The 16,041-nt window shown below is 38.7% G+C and overlaps 2 long non-coding RNA genes across 3 annotated transcripts in view; one reads left to right on the top strand and one right to left on the bottom strand.

Moving 5' to 3' along the window:
* LOC149918743 (uncharacterized) lies at positions 1 to 11,121 on the bottom strand. The gene is made up of 4 exons (XR_016465682.1): positions 10,936 to 11,121; positions 9,333 to 9,486; positions 7,632 to 7,718; positions 1 to 129 (listed from the first exon to the last, which is right to left on the bottom strand). It is a non-coding gene; the product is annotated as an uncharacterized LOC149918743 (long non-coding RNA).
* LOC116227524 (uncharacterized) overlaps positions 11,113 to 16,041 on the top strand; it is a 21,963-nt gene continuing 17,034 nt past the window's right edge. Inside the window, exons 1-2 of one of the 2 annotated variants that reach the window (XR_004166589.2) lie at positions 11,113 to 11,218; positions 12,229 to 12,288. This is a non-coding gene — a long non-coding RNA (uncharacterized LOC116227524). Of the gene's footprint in view, positions 11,219 to 11,731; positions 11,859 to 12,228; positions 12,289 to 16,041 lie in introns of those variants that run through there. The other variant, XR_016465680.1, reaches the window with a different exon arrangement.

The following is a 16,041-nucleotide window of genomic DNA, read 5'->3' on the forward strand; positions in this document are numbered from 1 at the left end:
AATCTCACATTATACTGCTAGACCAACAAGTTCTCCTGGTTAAAAATACTTCTTGTGACACTTTATTTTTTTTCCTGAAAATCTTTGATATCATCTCCATAGAAATGTCAGCTTAGCTATATTATTTACCTGGTAGAAGAAAATAACATCATATTCTATAAGATATGTACAAAGGTTAAAGGAGTCAGATATTCAGTTCGTACAGTTCTGACATATATTTGTGAAGGTGTAGCTTGCACTTTCACAGTCTGCCTTCTGATATGGTCTTCTGAGTCTAAATACACCTCTGTGGCATAGGGGAGCCTCAGTATTTACTCTGAGGCTATGAATATCTCCAGGCAGGAGGATGTGTAAAGATTATTGTTGCGACTCTGAACTCTTGTTTCAATTCTACATCTATTGATGAAGACATAATTTCTATATCAGGTAGGAGAAAATGATTTTTTTTCTCCCTTTAGCCTTTAAATCAGTCCACAAGTAGAAACTATCAGACCTTAAACAGGTTTCAAGTAAATTGGGAGGAAATAAATAATTTCTAGCATCTGATAACAAATTATTTGATCATTCTCTATTTAAATGGGGTCATAATACAAATTCAAACAACGTCCTTTTGAACAGCAGATGGTTTTACTGTGATGGATGTCATTAAACTAAATGGCTATTTCTGCAAACAAATAGACATTAATTAAGTTTTTATTACAATGTGTCTCCTTAGAAAAAAACGTATTACATGTGCCAGATATGTTAAAAAACCTTTTTGTTCTCAATTAGTACTGTGTTAAACGTTAATCTTGTTTTTTAAGGACATAGCTAAATCTGAAAAATATTCTCCTGAACGTAGATAATTTCTTCATTAGCCTCTGGAGAAAATTATCCTCTCCCTGGGGATGAGTAATCCATATTCCTCCTGCTCTTCTGTAACTAGGTTGTGTTTGCAAATACAATTGCATTAATAAGACTCCCACTTTCTCAGAGCCTTAGATAAGTTTAAATTTAGCATTTTGGCAGTGCTCTTATAATGAATGTATCTATTGCTGCAGTCACTCCAGGACTAATTTTTCTGAGTTATCTACATGCAGTTATTCAGGAAAAATATGTTCACTGTGGCCTATGAGAGTTTAATGCATAATGACTGCTATTCCCTTTCCAGTTTAGGTAAATACCTGTGCAAATATGCTAAAAACACAGCTATTTTTTTCTGTGATGCTTTTCTTTTGTCACTCAATAATAATTGCATATGCAAATTAGAACTGTCTTTATCTGTGTATGTGATATGTGCACCTGCATGAGTTCTCAGTGTATGGAATAAAGCTGTATTTTGCTGAAGTGTTTTGGTCTATCAGGATACCCACTGATCACTACATTGCTGCTTTTTCCCATTTTAGTTCAAATACATGCAACTTTTTTTTGCATTTTATGGTAAAGCACTGCATCCTAAATACTAAATTTACTTAGATTCTTATTTAATTTAAATGAAAGAGTCATTTTCAGAGATACAAAATACAAATCTGCAATGTAAACTTACTTATCTGCTATCTTAAACAGTCATTTTATTGAAATCTCAGTGCACTGCACTATCAAGCATCTTCAGCACAAAACTCTGATTTTCCTCTTCCCTCTCTCTTTTTAACAAAATAGATCTAACTGACAAGGTAGGGAGCCAGGAACACCTTTATTCCCAGAACACTACTGAAGTTTTAAAATGGAGAATAGGAATTTTCTTTGTAGCATCTGTAAAATGTCTGTGCAGAAGGCTATAATGATCTTGAGGAATTTAGTTGAAGAATTAAGTAGGAACTGTTGTTGGCTTTTACATATTCAGTATTTTCATGAAGAAGGCAGAAGATGGTATAGGAGGAGCACTTTAGGCAGTACAAAGTAAGAGATAATTAAAAAATTTAAAAGGACAACATTAAAATTCAGAATGATCTTGAGAAATTCAGAAGAGGAGCTTAGATTGATAGAGTGAGTCTCAATGCAAAATGCAAAGTCATTCATCCATAGGAAATACAATCCAGCATACAGTCCTAGTCTTAAGGAAAACTGGAAAAGAAGTGCAAGATCAGGAAAAGATCTGGCCTATGATGGAGGTTCAGGTTAGACATTAGTATAAATTTCTTCTTGGGAAAAAGAAAGAGTGGTTATGCATCGAAACAGGATGCCCACAGATGTAGTAAAGTCACTGTCCCTGGAGGTTATCAAGGAATCTGTAGATGGGACACCGATGGACATCCAGTCCAACTCCTCTGCAATGATGAGGGACATGTACAGCTACATCAGGTTGTTCAGAGAGTCGTCCAACCTGATCTTGAGTGTCTCCAGGATTGAGGCATTCACCACCTCTCTGGTTTGCCTGTTTCAGTGCTTTACTACATTTATTGTAATAAACTTCTATTTTGAAATCCAATCTAAATCTCAACCATTTCCCCTTGTCCTATCACAACAGACCTTGCGAAAAGTCTGTCCCTCTTCTTTCTTAATGCCCCTCTTTAGTTACTGAAAATACATCAAATTCTCTTTTTTTTTAATCTTCTTTATCAGCACTTCATGCAAATTTCCTATCCGGGTTGTTTATTTTTAAATGTTTTTTCATTTTTCTCCACCACCTGAGAAGTGAAAAGCTAAAAGAATCAGTCTAGAAAAAGCTCACACTTTGCTATATGGACCACTCTTCACCTCAAACACCTACACAAACCAAGTACTCTGATCATGCCTCTGATCAATTCATTATGCTCTCTATAATCTGTAGCATTCAAAAGTTTTCCTCCTATGAAAGCAATGTAATTAAAATCTGTCCTGCACATTTTGTTCTTTCACCCACTCAGTATCCAGAGTGAGATCTGGGAGCAGGATGGCCCATATGCTTTTGTGAGATTTTTTTCCCCCCAGAGTGCCTGTTTCTATATATTTCTGTTAAAGAAGACAAGTTGTCTGTATATGTGTCACATATAGAGTAGGTTTGTCTTAACCTGTTATATATTAAGCTATATGTCTCACAACAAAGTTCCCATCCTGCTCTTGCCATCCGTTTGCATTGCAAACTCTTTCCTAATATCCATAGCAACAACACTGTCTTGACGATCCTACAGTTTTGCAAGTTTTGAGGCCTGGAAGGACTGTTAAAGCATCTTTTCTGGGTTCCTGAAGAATACAAGCCTAGTACGTTTCTCATGTGACAAGTCCAAAATGTGTGTCTGTGAAGCATGCCTTCCAGAAAACATACTATGATCATTTGTAGCTTCAGTCTCGTTTAATTATTTTCCTGTATTTAAGAATTTGTATGCTATTTCTGTTTTTTTTTGTTTTTTGTTTTTTTACATCTTTCTCCGCTACATTAATGATCCCTTTATTAATGGAATTTCTACTATGGAGATGTTTAGGTCATGATAGAGTCACCTCTTGATTGTCCCCTTTTAAGATAAACACCTTGAATCCTCCATGCCTGATTAAATAAATCTTGCAGTGCACACACACGGACAACTGAAAAGCACAGTCTTCCTCAAACATCCAGAAAAGTTACGTGGATTCTCAAAAGTGAGTACTTATTAAAAACGGAATAATCGTAGAATTATTAAGTTTGAAAAAGACCATTAGGATCATCCAGTATGATCACTCACATATCATTACCATGTCCACCAAACCACGTTTCTACATAGCGGTAAGTAGTTGGACTCTAAACACAGAAGATATCCTAATATCAAAAGAGTAGTTTTTTAAGACAGCTGAGAGGACAGATGTGAAATAAGGATGAAACTTTCAGGTACAGATTTCTGTTCAGAAAATAAAATAAAATAGAATAGAATAAAATACAATAAAATAAAAATAAACATAAAAAAATAATAAAATAAAATAGGGATTGTGTAAAGAACTGGTATGGAAAGGCCAATTTATAGTCAAGTAGTCACCATAAAGAGAAGAAAGCTGTGCAGAACTGGAGAGACTTCCCTAATAAAGGCTTAAATGTAACATTAAGTGAAATATCAGAACTAAGAGTCAGCCTGGGATTAGAAGTAATTGTCAAAGAAGATTATGAAATCACCATCAAAGGAGTTATTCCATCTTATTGTGAGCCTTCAAGATAATACAGCATGATAGAAAACTACAAGGAATGATTGAAAAACACATCAAATCCCATCAGAAACCAGAAATCCATGCTTGGCTATTTTAGGCCACATGAAACAAGTTTCCTTGTAGAATAGAATGATGATGATGATGCAGCATCTAATGAGTGTCCGGAAGTCACATTAAAAGTTAGTGTTCCCAGTGATCTAAGATAATATTTTTTAATTAAAAACCCAGCAAATCAGCAAGAAACCTGGACAATTAGATTTGATGGAAATTGTTATTCCCTTTCCCCCTTGTGAACTGAGCGTATTGGGTTGAACGAGAGAATATATATGACAGTGTCACATATAGTCACAGTATTGCCATATTTAGATATGTCACAGTAGTGCCATATCTAAACTCTCCTCCTATTGGGCATTGCAAGGCTGTCAGTAGAATACCAGTGGAAACCAATCAACCAGTGGGGATCAGTGGGGGAATTTTATGTCTGCTATAAAACAAGACTTGACCATGGCTGATACAGAAAAGGATATTACTGAGTGGAAATCCTGCTTGTGAACAGAGGAAATGCACCTCTTGCACTGAGGCTCACATTCCCAGGCCTGACACCTGCCTAGCAGTCTTTAAGTAGGTCACTAACAGCTTAGTTCCTCTTCATTCCTGGTGACCCTACACATGTAGGTGGCCAATCTGATTTGTGATCCGTCAGATACTCTGTGCAAAAGATCCCATGTTTAGAAAAGAGCTGCTAAGATCACATTCCCTAGCTACAGTATCTCCATACCACATTTTTCACCATAGGAATGCAGACATTGTTTAGCATAAGCCAGTTTGTGGTGGTTCATTCCCTAGGGGAAAAGGAACATAGAAGATCTTGTGTAAATCAGAACAAAGTTTTTTCTTCCAACACTTTTTTTTTAAGTGAATCAGAGGTAGAAAGGGAAAGTTAAGACAGAGATGTAATGAGCCATCTGAAGAAATGTTGACAATAGAGATTAAATTGATCAGGATATGAAATTCCAAATTCTCAGAAGCTCTACATTTCTATATGAAAATATTAACCTTTACACTTCAAGATCTTTTTCTCTTTGTTGTTCTCAATATGAATCCTTGATATGAACAGTCTTATTTGGCTTGGTGGAAAGAAGGGCAGAAGCAACCTGATAGAAGCTGTGTTTCCATTTGTGTCATTCGTAGGACAGGAGGTGTAGGCCTTACGTTGTGCCAGGGGAATTTCAAGTTGGATATTAGGAAATATTTATTTTCAGAAGGATGGGTGAGACATTGGAACAGGCTGCCCAGGAAGTTGGTTGAGTCACCATCTTTGGAGGTGTTCAAGGAACATGGAGACAGGGCACTGAGGGCCATGGTTTAGTTGTCATGGAAGGAATGGGCCGATGGTTAGACAACATGATCTTAGAGTGTTTTTCAACCTTAATGATTCTGTAGTTCTATGATCAGTTAGAAAGAGAAAATGCTTAGATCTCAACCAGCCCTTATACTGTAGAAAAGAAACTGTGAAATAATGGTTTTTTTTTGAGACTTTTGCATCATGTAAGGGTGATGCTGGGCTAATAAATAATAGCAGGTTTTTCCCAAGACTTATCCAGTGTTTTATATTTCTTCCTTCTTCTGTCCTTTAGAATTATGTTAAAGGTTTAAATGATAATTATCTTTCCTTTGAATCAGAGCTTTATTCAGTCTCTTACCATCTCTGATTACAATACTGGTAACATCTGGACCAATCACAGTCAATAAAAAAAAACAGTAGGAATACAAAAACAGACCATTTATCTGATTACTTAAAATGGAACATGTCTTCCTGAATGCTTGATTAAGGTTTTAGAAAAACTGCAGCCACCTGTGTTTATTCCTCAGCAATAAGAAGGGAACAATAAGTAGAGGTGAAGACCAGCAGAACAGAAATTAAAGGATGCTGGATATTTCTGCAGCATGCCCTAGGAAGTGTGTTCCTTCGTCATGCTACTTTAATCCATCTGAGATTTCAATCCAACTGAGACTGTTTTCAGAAAATGGGAAAGCAATGTGTCCATCCAGTTCATGGACACTTCTGAAAGAGGTTTTCCATAACATCTATCTTTTTCAGCAAGAAATCACAGTTTAATGGTCTCAAGCTGAGGGCTTGAAGACTAAGTTAGACAATGGACATAACAGGTCAGTTTTAACATTCATGGATCAATACAAGGCACTGCCGTGATCTGCACTACTTTACTTGACAGTGAAGATAATTATCTTTGAAAACTTTGAGTCAAACATATAGCTGGCTGTGAATGTCTTACCTACAAGCAGTAGAACATAAAATATTGTGCTATGGACAGGAGATCCTATACGAAATATTTTCTTTAGTACACATCACAGAGATTCAACTCAGTTAACTCTGATATATGTAGGTAAATGGCTGTGTTTTAATTGCAGAGTAAAAAGTAGTAGCCACATTTTTTTTTTTTTTAATGGGTTATGAGAGCTTCTATATAGCTTCTACAAACAAGAATTGCATGAGATATGAGGGGAAAAGAAGTGTTTCCATGCTGTCCACCAGCAAGGAGTCCTACGTGTGATTTTATTCCCTAATCAATATGGTGAAGACAGAAATGATTGGAAGTTATCACTGTTAAATGGAATTCACTTTGACAGGAGAGGAAAAAGCCCTCACTTCTCAGAGGGTGGTGAGGCTCTGGCACAGGCTACCCAGAGAAGCTGTGGAAGCCCCACCTCTGGTGGTACTCAAGGTGAGGTTGGATGGGTACATGGACAATTTGATTTGGTGGGTGGCAACCCTGTCCACAGAAGTAGGTTTGAACTGGATGATCTTTAAGCTCTCTTACAACCCAAGCTACTCTATGATTCTACATTCTTATGATTCTATGGTTCTATCCCAGTAGCTCACAAAGGCATAGCCATCACTCTTTGGAAAAAAATTGGTTCCAAGACTATGAATGAGGCATAGTATCTAAGTAACTTATGGGATTTCAATATAAAAATCAGGAAATTTTGGTCATCTGCTTTCATTTTCTCGTCTTTTAACATAAAATCTTATCATTTGCTCCTAGGCAAATAGTTGCTTTTAGTGTAATGATGCAGACATATCAACAAATTCTGAGGAAAATACATTGGGCGTCCATGGAGGATATGATTCCCAGAATGGAAGTGTTTGCTGAAAATGAGTCTCCATAGGGAATGATTGGACTCTACCAAAAGTTCAATATGGGAAAGAACAAAGTGCAGAAACAAAGAGAAATAAAACAAAACAACAAAACGAGACAAAAATCCCATTATAAATAAAGATGTATGTAGGGAGGAGTAAAAATATAGGGCTTGCTTAAAATATCATCTTCCTGCAAAAACAGCAGGTCCTGCCCAGCACCATGTGGCATTTTCACAGATTTGAGGGCAGAATGAACAGATGAAGATCTCTATCCCTATCACTATTTATTTTCTCTGTAGGGACTGAATTCACCATTAATTCACCATCTTTGTCTACTTCTAGTCAATGCTCTTCACACATGCTTTACTCTTAAAATTTGTCTAGATATTTCAAAGGTTACCTGAGCATTTCTGTTTCCTTTTTCCCTGTCACTGAAATACATTCATTGGTCTTTTACCTTCTGCTGCTTCCTCTTCAAATCTTTCATCTAAAAGTCAGATTCATAACAGAAGAGGGAAGGTAAAATATTATTATTATTGATATTTTTCCCTCTGTTATTTCAAAATATTATTGGTTAGGAAGCATATTGGAGGCTTGCTGATGTGACTCCCATCTTCAAGAAATGCATTAAGGAGAATCCGGAGAACTATAGGCCTGTTAGCCTGACCTTGATACTGGGGAAAGTAATGGAGCAAATCATCTTAGGTGAGATCACACGACACGTGCGTGGTGTCCAGGGGATCAGGCCCAGCCAGCACGGGTTCATGAAAGGAAGGTCGTGCTTGACCAACCTCATCTCCTTCTATGACTGGGTGACCAGACTGGTAGATAAAGGAAGGGCTGTTGATGTAGTCTACCTAGTTGTTGATGTAGTCAACAGTGCTAGTAGTCAACAGTCCTAGTGCTGATGTAGTCTACCTAGTCTACCTGTTGATGTAGTCTACCTAGACTCCAGCAAAGCCTTTGACACGGTCTCTCACAGGCTTCTTCTGGGGAAACTGGCTGCCCGTGGCCTGGAAAGGTACACACTCTGCTGGGTAAGAAACTGGCTAGAGGGCTGTGCCCAACAAGTAGTGGTTAATGGAGTGAAGTCCAGCTAGTGATCTGTTTCAAGTGGTGTCCCCCAGGGGTCGGTACTGGGGCCCATCTTGTTTAATATCTTTATGATGACCTAGATGAGGGGATAGAGTGTACCGTCAGTAAGTTTGCAGATGACACCAAGTTGGGAGATGGTGTGGATCTGCCTGAGGGTAGGGAGGCCCTTCAGAAGGATTTAGATAAGCTGGATCGCTGGGCTGGGGTGAATGGGATGAGGTTCAACAAGGCCAAGTGCTGGGTCCTGCCACAACAACCCCATGCAGTGTTATAGGCTTGGGGACGAGTGGCTGGATGACTGTGAAGAGGAAAGGGACCTAGGGGTGTTGGTTGATGCTCGGCTGAACATGAGCCAGCAGTTTGCCCAGGTGGCCAAAGGCATCCTGGTCTGCATTAGAAATAGTGTGGCCAGCAGGAGCAGGGAGGTGACCATCCCCCTGTACTCAGCTCTGGTGAGGCCGCAACTCGAGTACTGTGTTCAGTTTTGGGCCCCTCACTACAAAAAAGACATTGAGGCCCTGGAGCGTGTCCAGAGAAGGGCAACGAAACTGGTGAGGGGTCTGGAGCACAAGTCTTATGAGGAGCGGCTGAGAGATCTGGGATTGTTTAGTCTGGAGAAGAGGAGGCTCAGGAGAGACCTCATTGCACTCTACAACTTCCTGAAGGGAGGCTGTGGTGAAGAGGGGTTTGGCCTCTTCTCCCAGGCAACAAACAGGATCTGAGGAAATGGCCGCAAGTTGTATCAGAGAAGGTTTAGGTTAGACATGAGGAAAAACTTTTTCTCTCAGAGAGTGGTCAGGCACTGGAATGGCTGCCCAGGGAGGTGGTGGAGTTGCCATCACTGGCAGTGTTCAGGAGGTGTCTGGATAAGGAGCTGTGAGATGTGGTTTAGTAGCTTGTGGTAGCAGTGGTAATATGAAGACGGTTGGACTAGATGATCTTATAGGTCGTTTCCAACCTTGTGATTCTATAATTCTATGATTCTGTGACCCATTTGGATGCTTACTTGTGCAACTTGTAGGGAACTTGCTTTAGCAGGGTGGTTGGACTCAATGATCTCTTGAGGTCCCTTCCAATTCCTGCAATTCTGTGATTCCATGAATAGTCCAACCTAAAGTCAACATTTTAATCTCACCTTCAGCTGAGATGAAATAGCGTGCCTGAAAACAGATGGAATAAACCACCATAAAATCGCAAGACATATGTGGTTTCTAATGTTCTATACAAGCAGTAGGCTCTACTTCTCTTGCTTGTACACTTCAGCAATTAAATCCAAAATAAATGACCCTGTGAATAGTTAGTAGTTGCCAGGATGCTTTCCATGTTATATGTTCCTGAAAGTGATTATGTGTGGTGAAAAAAATTGTTTGCATAATTAGGAAACATAAAAAAAAATATTGTGGGTGCAAGTATGTTGGGGCTGTGAAGCAGGGGGAATCTGACTAAATCTAGGCTCCCTGAAACAAATTAGAACATTTTTTGTTGTTACTTTTTAGATAATTAATGGCTCTCAGTTGTCTGCAGTGGTAGTTATAGCAATTACTTCAGCTTAGCACAAGTCTCTAATTTTGTGCATCAGTAAGTGTTAGAACAGGGCACAATCACTATCAAGTGCAGTCATTGTTTACAGTATATTCATCTTCATAAAAACTTGACTATAAACAGAGTATCTCTCCATTGAGGTTTGCTTAAAAATATCCATCAGTATACCTTAGAAACACTGTACGGAGAAAAACCAATTGATCTTCTATAAATTTTGAAAAACGAAATGTCAGTGTAAGCCATTCATCTTCCTCTAGTACTTAAGTACCTAGATGAAATAGAAACTCTACTATGCTAGGTCTTATACACACTGAGTAACATTCTTGTACCTATTGGAGAAGCAAGTGTACAAAGCAAGGGTGAACATGGGAGATGGGTAAAGTCTGGGAAGCAGCTGGGAGAAACAAGAATAATACAGACACTTATTGTTAGAGGCAGGAATTTTGTGCAGGGAGACTTACTCTACAAGTCTTCCCTATGAAGGAGTAGTGAGGATAACCTATTTCAGACTAGGAGAATCTCATACTGAAGGTAGTGAGATACCATACAAATGCATTAGATTCTGAAATGAGGTTTGCTTTTGTTTCCTGATTAGTCTTAGTGCTATCATAGCATACTCAAGTAAGTACTTTTTACTATGGGTGTACATCATTCTACGAAACTGCTTCCACACACTACACTGGTAGGATTTTTATTTTTTTAATCACACAATCTAGATTAAAAATAAGTTTAAATGTGTATAGAGAAGTTTTGAATATTTGTTTGTATGGGATATGAAGCATATCCAGTGTTTAAGAAGGGAGCTGCAAACAATAAAGAGGATAGATAGAATAAATTTCTGCTAGTGGCTACTACAGCAGACCATCAGAAAATGGATCTGATTCTCACAATTTTCCAGCTGTGTATTGAAGATAGCAGGTTAGCATTGTTTTACATTGCTTTAATGCACTGAAAGAGCCCTAACAAGTATGTCTGATGCACATTTGAGTATAGATAATCAGACATCTATCTCCCCCTGAGTTCATTAGATTCACACAAACAGACTGGATATTTTGATATGTTCGTACTTGTCCTGGTTTTGGCTGGGGTAGAATTAACTTTCTTCATAGTAATGGATGACATAATCGTGTTTTGGAATTAGGAGAAGAATAATGCTGCTTTGAAGCTGAATAGTGTTTACATAAAGCCATGGACTTTTCACACTGCCCTTTCAGCAAGGAGGCTGAGGATGCACAAGGAGAATGGGGGGACAGATCCCAAACCTGCCAAGGGCATATTCCATACTTTATGACATCATACTCAACAATAAAGTTGGAGCTGGCGAGAGGAGCCACCACTGCTTAGGAATTGGTTGGCGTGTGGCCAGCAATTGTGTTGTGCATCACTCATTTTGTCTATTTATTGTTATTTTCCCTTCCTTTTCTGTCCTGTTAAATGGTGTTTATTTCAGTCCACGAGTTTTAGCTTTTTCTGATTATCTCCTCAGTCCCACTGAGGGAGTGAGCAAATGGCTGTGTGGAGCTTAGCTGCCTGCTGGGTTAAGCCACAGCACTACATCATTTGTCTGTACCAGGAATGTTACCTATTACCAGACAAATCACTAGAGAAGAGGAAACAGAAAATACTTATGTACTCATGTTTTCCTCCTTCTTCTCCCCAAATGGGGAAAAAATATTTAGATGACATTTGTGATAATTCATAATGGCACGTGAATTGCATAAAGAGTTAATTATAATCTGAAAGTTAATTAATGAGATCTACTGCACATTAAAGATCATTACTCCATCTGAAAAAAAAAAGTAATTAGTGAGTGGTTTCTGGTGTGTTTCATTCTCCTGGGTGGTTTGCTGAAACGTCATTTAAGTCATTCAGTGTTAAGCAAATAATCCATTGTTTTTGTACTTACTGTGATTATTATATAATTGTGACAAATTTAGCTGTAACAAGGAGATTCCTCTATTTCACGGACTTCCTCCCAACCGATGAATAGGTATTCATCTGTCGTTTTGTCAAGTTCCTTATGTCCCTTAATTAAGTCATTTGTGATAATAATAGCAGCCAGAAACATTGTAAACTGTTGCCTTCATCTAGCAGTGTGGTCTGATAATAGAACATGCAGCTAGACAAATCTACCTTCCTATTGCACCACTGGCAGTGCTATGTTGTGTGGCCATGGGCAAAACTGGCGCACATCTATTCCCAAATTGTCATCAATGTTGAAACTCTAAATTTTTCCTGACAAGACTCCTTCTGATGATTGGGATGTCCATTGTGAGCCATGACAATTGCTTGTAGAGACAACTCTGTGCACGTGGGTAGTACTCACTGAGCAATGCCTCTTGTCATTTTCTGATGATCAGGTCCTTGGAAGACTTCCAACCTCATCACTGATGGTGAATTTTACTGCTCACAAATGCATGGTGAGTTGACATTTCTCTCCTTGGTTGCATTAATTCACCCTAGATTTCTTCAGGGGAGCCTTTGAGAAAGCAGTTTGTGTTTGCCTTCACAGTTCAGAATAGCAAATGTGTGAATGGGGACCCACAACTTTCAGATTCATTACTTTTTTGCCTGTTATTTGCGGTCTTTATTCAGGAAAAAACTCAGAAAGAATGTAATTTTATTCAGTTCAGGCTTGACACTTCATGTCTTGCTGTCACCATCTGAGAGCACTGTTCCCCCTTCCTGTTATGGAGCCCTTTCCTAAGCCTGTATTTCACAAACGTATTTTCCTACATCTCTCATCTCCACCTCCCTACTCTATGTAGAATTATACTTTCCCTGTTAGCAACCTTGCTCCCTCCTTCACCTCCATCCTTTTCATGCTGTTATCTTCCTAAATCTGTACAACAGTTCCAGATGTGCCAGATGGTATCCATCCAGCTGCATTCCAGGTCAGGAGCTGTTGGCTGTTGCTCATTTCACATTTATCTTCAATAGCTGAAATCAGGGTTTTGGGTACAAATGAGGTAGGAGTATAATTTTCTTAATCTGAGGAACTTTTGAGAAATCAAAATAAGAATTAGCAGAGATCAGACCTATTTGATATCTTAAATGGGTGCTCAAATTATCAAAAAGAAAAATTGGAGAAAGAAATTAAGGAGGGAATTTTGGCCCTCTTTGTGTTGCCAACTTAAGAAAAATCTCTGCTCTCTTTAAGTTTCAGAAAAATGGTTCTTTATTGTCTTATGCAGGAGTTTATAGTACAAAATGATCATTCTGTTCTCTGTAAATAAGTTTTTCTCTATTTTTTTTTATTTTAATTTACTGAGCCTCTAAAAACTTTCCACTGTCAGTACAGTTCTCTGAAGAGCAAATGTAACCCTGCTGTATACTAGCGAACATCTTTTGTTGTTTTTCAAGAATCTTTTAGATGCTCCCCCATGCAGCCTGTGTGCTACCCAGGAATCCACAATCCATAATTTAACAACTTCTGCTGTGTGCTGCACTGATATGAATATTTTTATGGATATATTAAAAAGTTGAATAGTCAGTGCCAATATTATTCATCTCTCTTTCAAAAACCATGACTCAGATCATGGAAACATAATGGAACTAACTCTTGTATTATTCCAAAATTTGATATTATTTCCTTTGCAATTACAGACTTTTATTATAACATTTTTCATGCTGCATATCTTACCTTCACCATTCTTTTTCTGAGATTTCAGCTGTAATCACTGAAACTAAAAGAAATGTGGATCAGGTTTGTGCTGCTCTCCAAACTCCTGCTTTGAGTCTCACTACCCATTCTGGCAAATGTGTCCTGATATTCCAAACTGAATTTCTATTTTTACAGAGGGAGCTCTGACTCTACCTTTTTTTCTGCTTAAAAAGTTGGGAGTGTGATTTATTTCAGGAAAAGATCAAATCAAACATACCATAAGGGCAGAAGCAGTAGTATTTTCTGACCAGGTAAACATGTGCAAGTTTTACTGGACTTGATGGCTTCATTCCTGTCATTCCTCACTCTCTGCATCTTTCTTTCCTGGATACCCCTAATATTGCTTGTGTTTAAAAATCTGGGGCCATACTGGGAATAAGTGCAAAAAAAGGAACTCTAGAGTTGATGAAGCACCGTATGCTAGAAATTCTCAATAGTCTATCCAGGCAGCATCATGACTGCTCTTCATAAAATCATGAAGCAGAAACATGGAATGAATGTTTCAAGCTTACATTTTGTCCCTGTACAGTTCAGATGCGACCAGGACTAGCATTAATTCTCAGGAGGTTAGATTTTTCCAGTTCTCAGTGAAGATACAGACTCCTTAAACTCAAAAACTTTGTTACTGACAGTTTAGAGACATGTTTAACATCACCATTTTAAAAAGATTATTCTGATAATACAGCAAGATGCAATTAAATATCACACAAAGTAGAAAGGTGCTAAAGGGTACTGAAGGCAGTAAAGGGACTGGGGTCAGTAATGGCAAGTCACCACAGGTTGAAAAACTATTTTAGATGAGTATTATCAAAATTCTTGCTCTGCCACTGCAACTTTTCTTAGGAAATTACTCTTGGCCTCTCTCAGACATAAGAAATAAGATAGGGGAGATGTGGTTTCATGGTCATGGTGGTGAAGTTGATGGTTGGACTAGATGATCTTAGTGATATTTTCCAACCTTCACAGTTCCATGATTCTATGAAATGGGATGAATAGACCTTTGGTATATCCAATGAAGTTGTTTTTATGCTATATTTTCATTTACTAGCTATTTTTGTACAGCTTTGGCTGCACTAGCTTTCCTTCCCTGTAGAAGTTGGTAGTGGGTGATAGTAAGTGCTCAGGAGCTCAGGAGCAGGCCTCTGAGAAAAGCGCTGAGTGTTTTAGTTCACATGTGTTTAAATCCATTTACTGAGCTGAGAAGATTGACATGTAATTCTTGAACTACTGAACTGTCTGGTGACAGACCAATTCTACATCAAACTGTGTGAGGTACATCACTGCCCATGGCAGAACAACATCAGGGGACAACCAGGAAGGATATCATGGCTAGGAGTATTCCTTCTTTTAGCCCTTGAGGCTGTAAAGATGGGTCTTGAGCGTCTTGGCCACATGAAGATTTTTGGACTATCTTTGTGAAAAGCAACTTCACTTCCTCTATAGCCAAGAAAGAAGAAAATTCCTACAGACTACTGTGATTTTGCTCAAGGGCACACAGAATTCAGCAAATACATTTGGATCATGTCCCAGAACAGATCTTGATGTTACTGTGCCATACTGGTCTCTAAGAACTACATGCAGCCCAGCCTCAGTCTCTGCACCCTAGCCATACACTGGTATCTCCATAAATAGTCTAGTAGCTCTTTGGAGCTAAGGAAGGCTTATAAAAGAATTGCTCCATGGGTCTAAAAGTCCTCACCAGAGAAACACTGACAGATGTCCAACAGTATCCTGGGTTGCATCAAGACAAGTGTGACCAGCAGGTTGAGGGAGATGGATTCTGCCTCTTTAGTCTCTTATGAGACAATGCCTGGAGTACTGCTTCCAGTTCTAGAGTCCTCAACACAGAAGGACATGGAGCTGTTGGATCAGGTTCAGAGGAGGGCCATGAAGATGATCAGATGATTGGATCCATCTACAGGGACATGTTGAGAGAATTGAGGCTCTTCAGCCTGGAGAAGAAAAGGCTCCAGGGGGACCTTCCAGTACCCTTCAGGTAAAGCTGTGGAGGGACTTTTTAGAAAGGCATGCAGTGACAGGACAAGGGGAAATGTCTTTGAACTGGAAGAGGATAGATCGTGACTAGATAATAAGAAGAAATTCTTTACTGTGTGGGTAGTGAGACACTGGAACAGGTTGCCCAGAGAGGGTAGCTCAAAGCATGAATTAGTCATAATCTTCTCGTCTCTCACATTTTTACCTATCTAATAGACACACAGCTCTTCCCAAGTGCAGTGATTTACAAACTGTGCCAATTAGACTTCGGTTCTGCTCCAGGCCTGGGACAGAACCGAGAAAATGTTGTGCTGCTTTACAAGTGGGACTTACTAAATTAAACATGCCAAAACTCTATAAAAGCCTTATCAAACAAAGTCAGCGACGGGAAAGAGCAAGAGCTAATTATCAGGCAGCAACAGTAAATCAAAAGAAGCAGCCAAAAGTATTTTAAAGTCAGATAATTAACCCATGGGATAGTAATGGGGGATTCCTCCTGCCTTTATATTGAAGA

Source organism: Phasianus colchicus, chromosome 3, assembly GCF_987193195.1.
Source record: "Phasianus colchicus chromosome 3, bPhaCol1.hap1.1, whole genome shotgun sequence".
NCBI lineage: Eukaryota > Metazoa > Chordata > Aves > Galliformes > Phasianidae > Phasianus > Phasianus colchicus.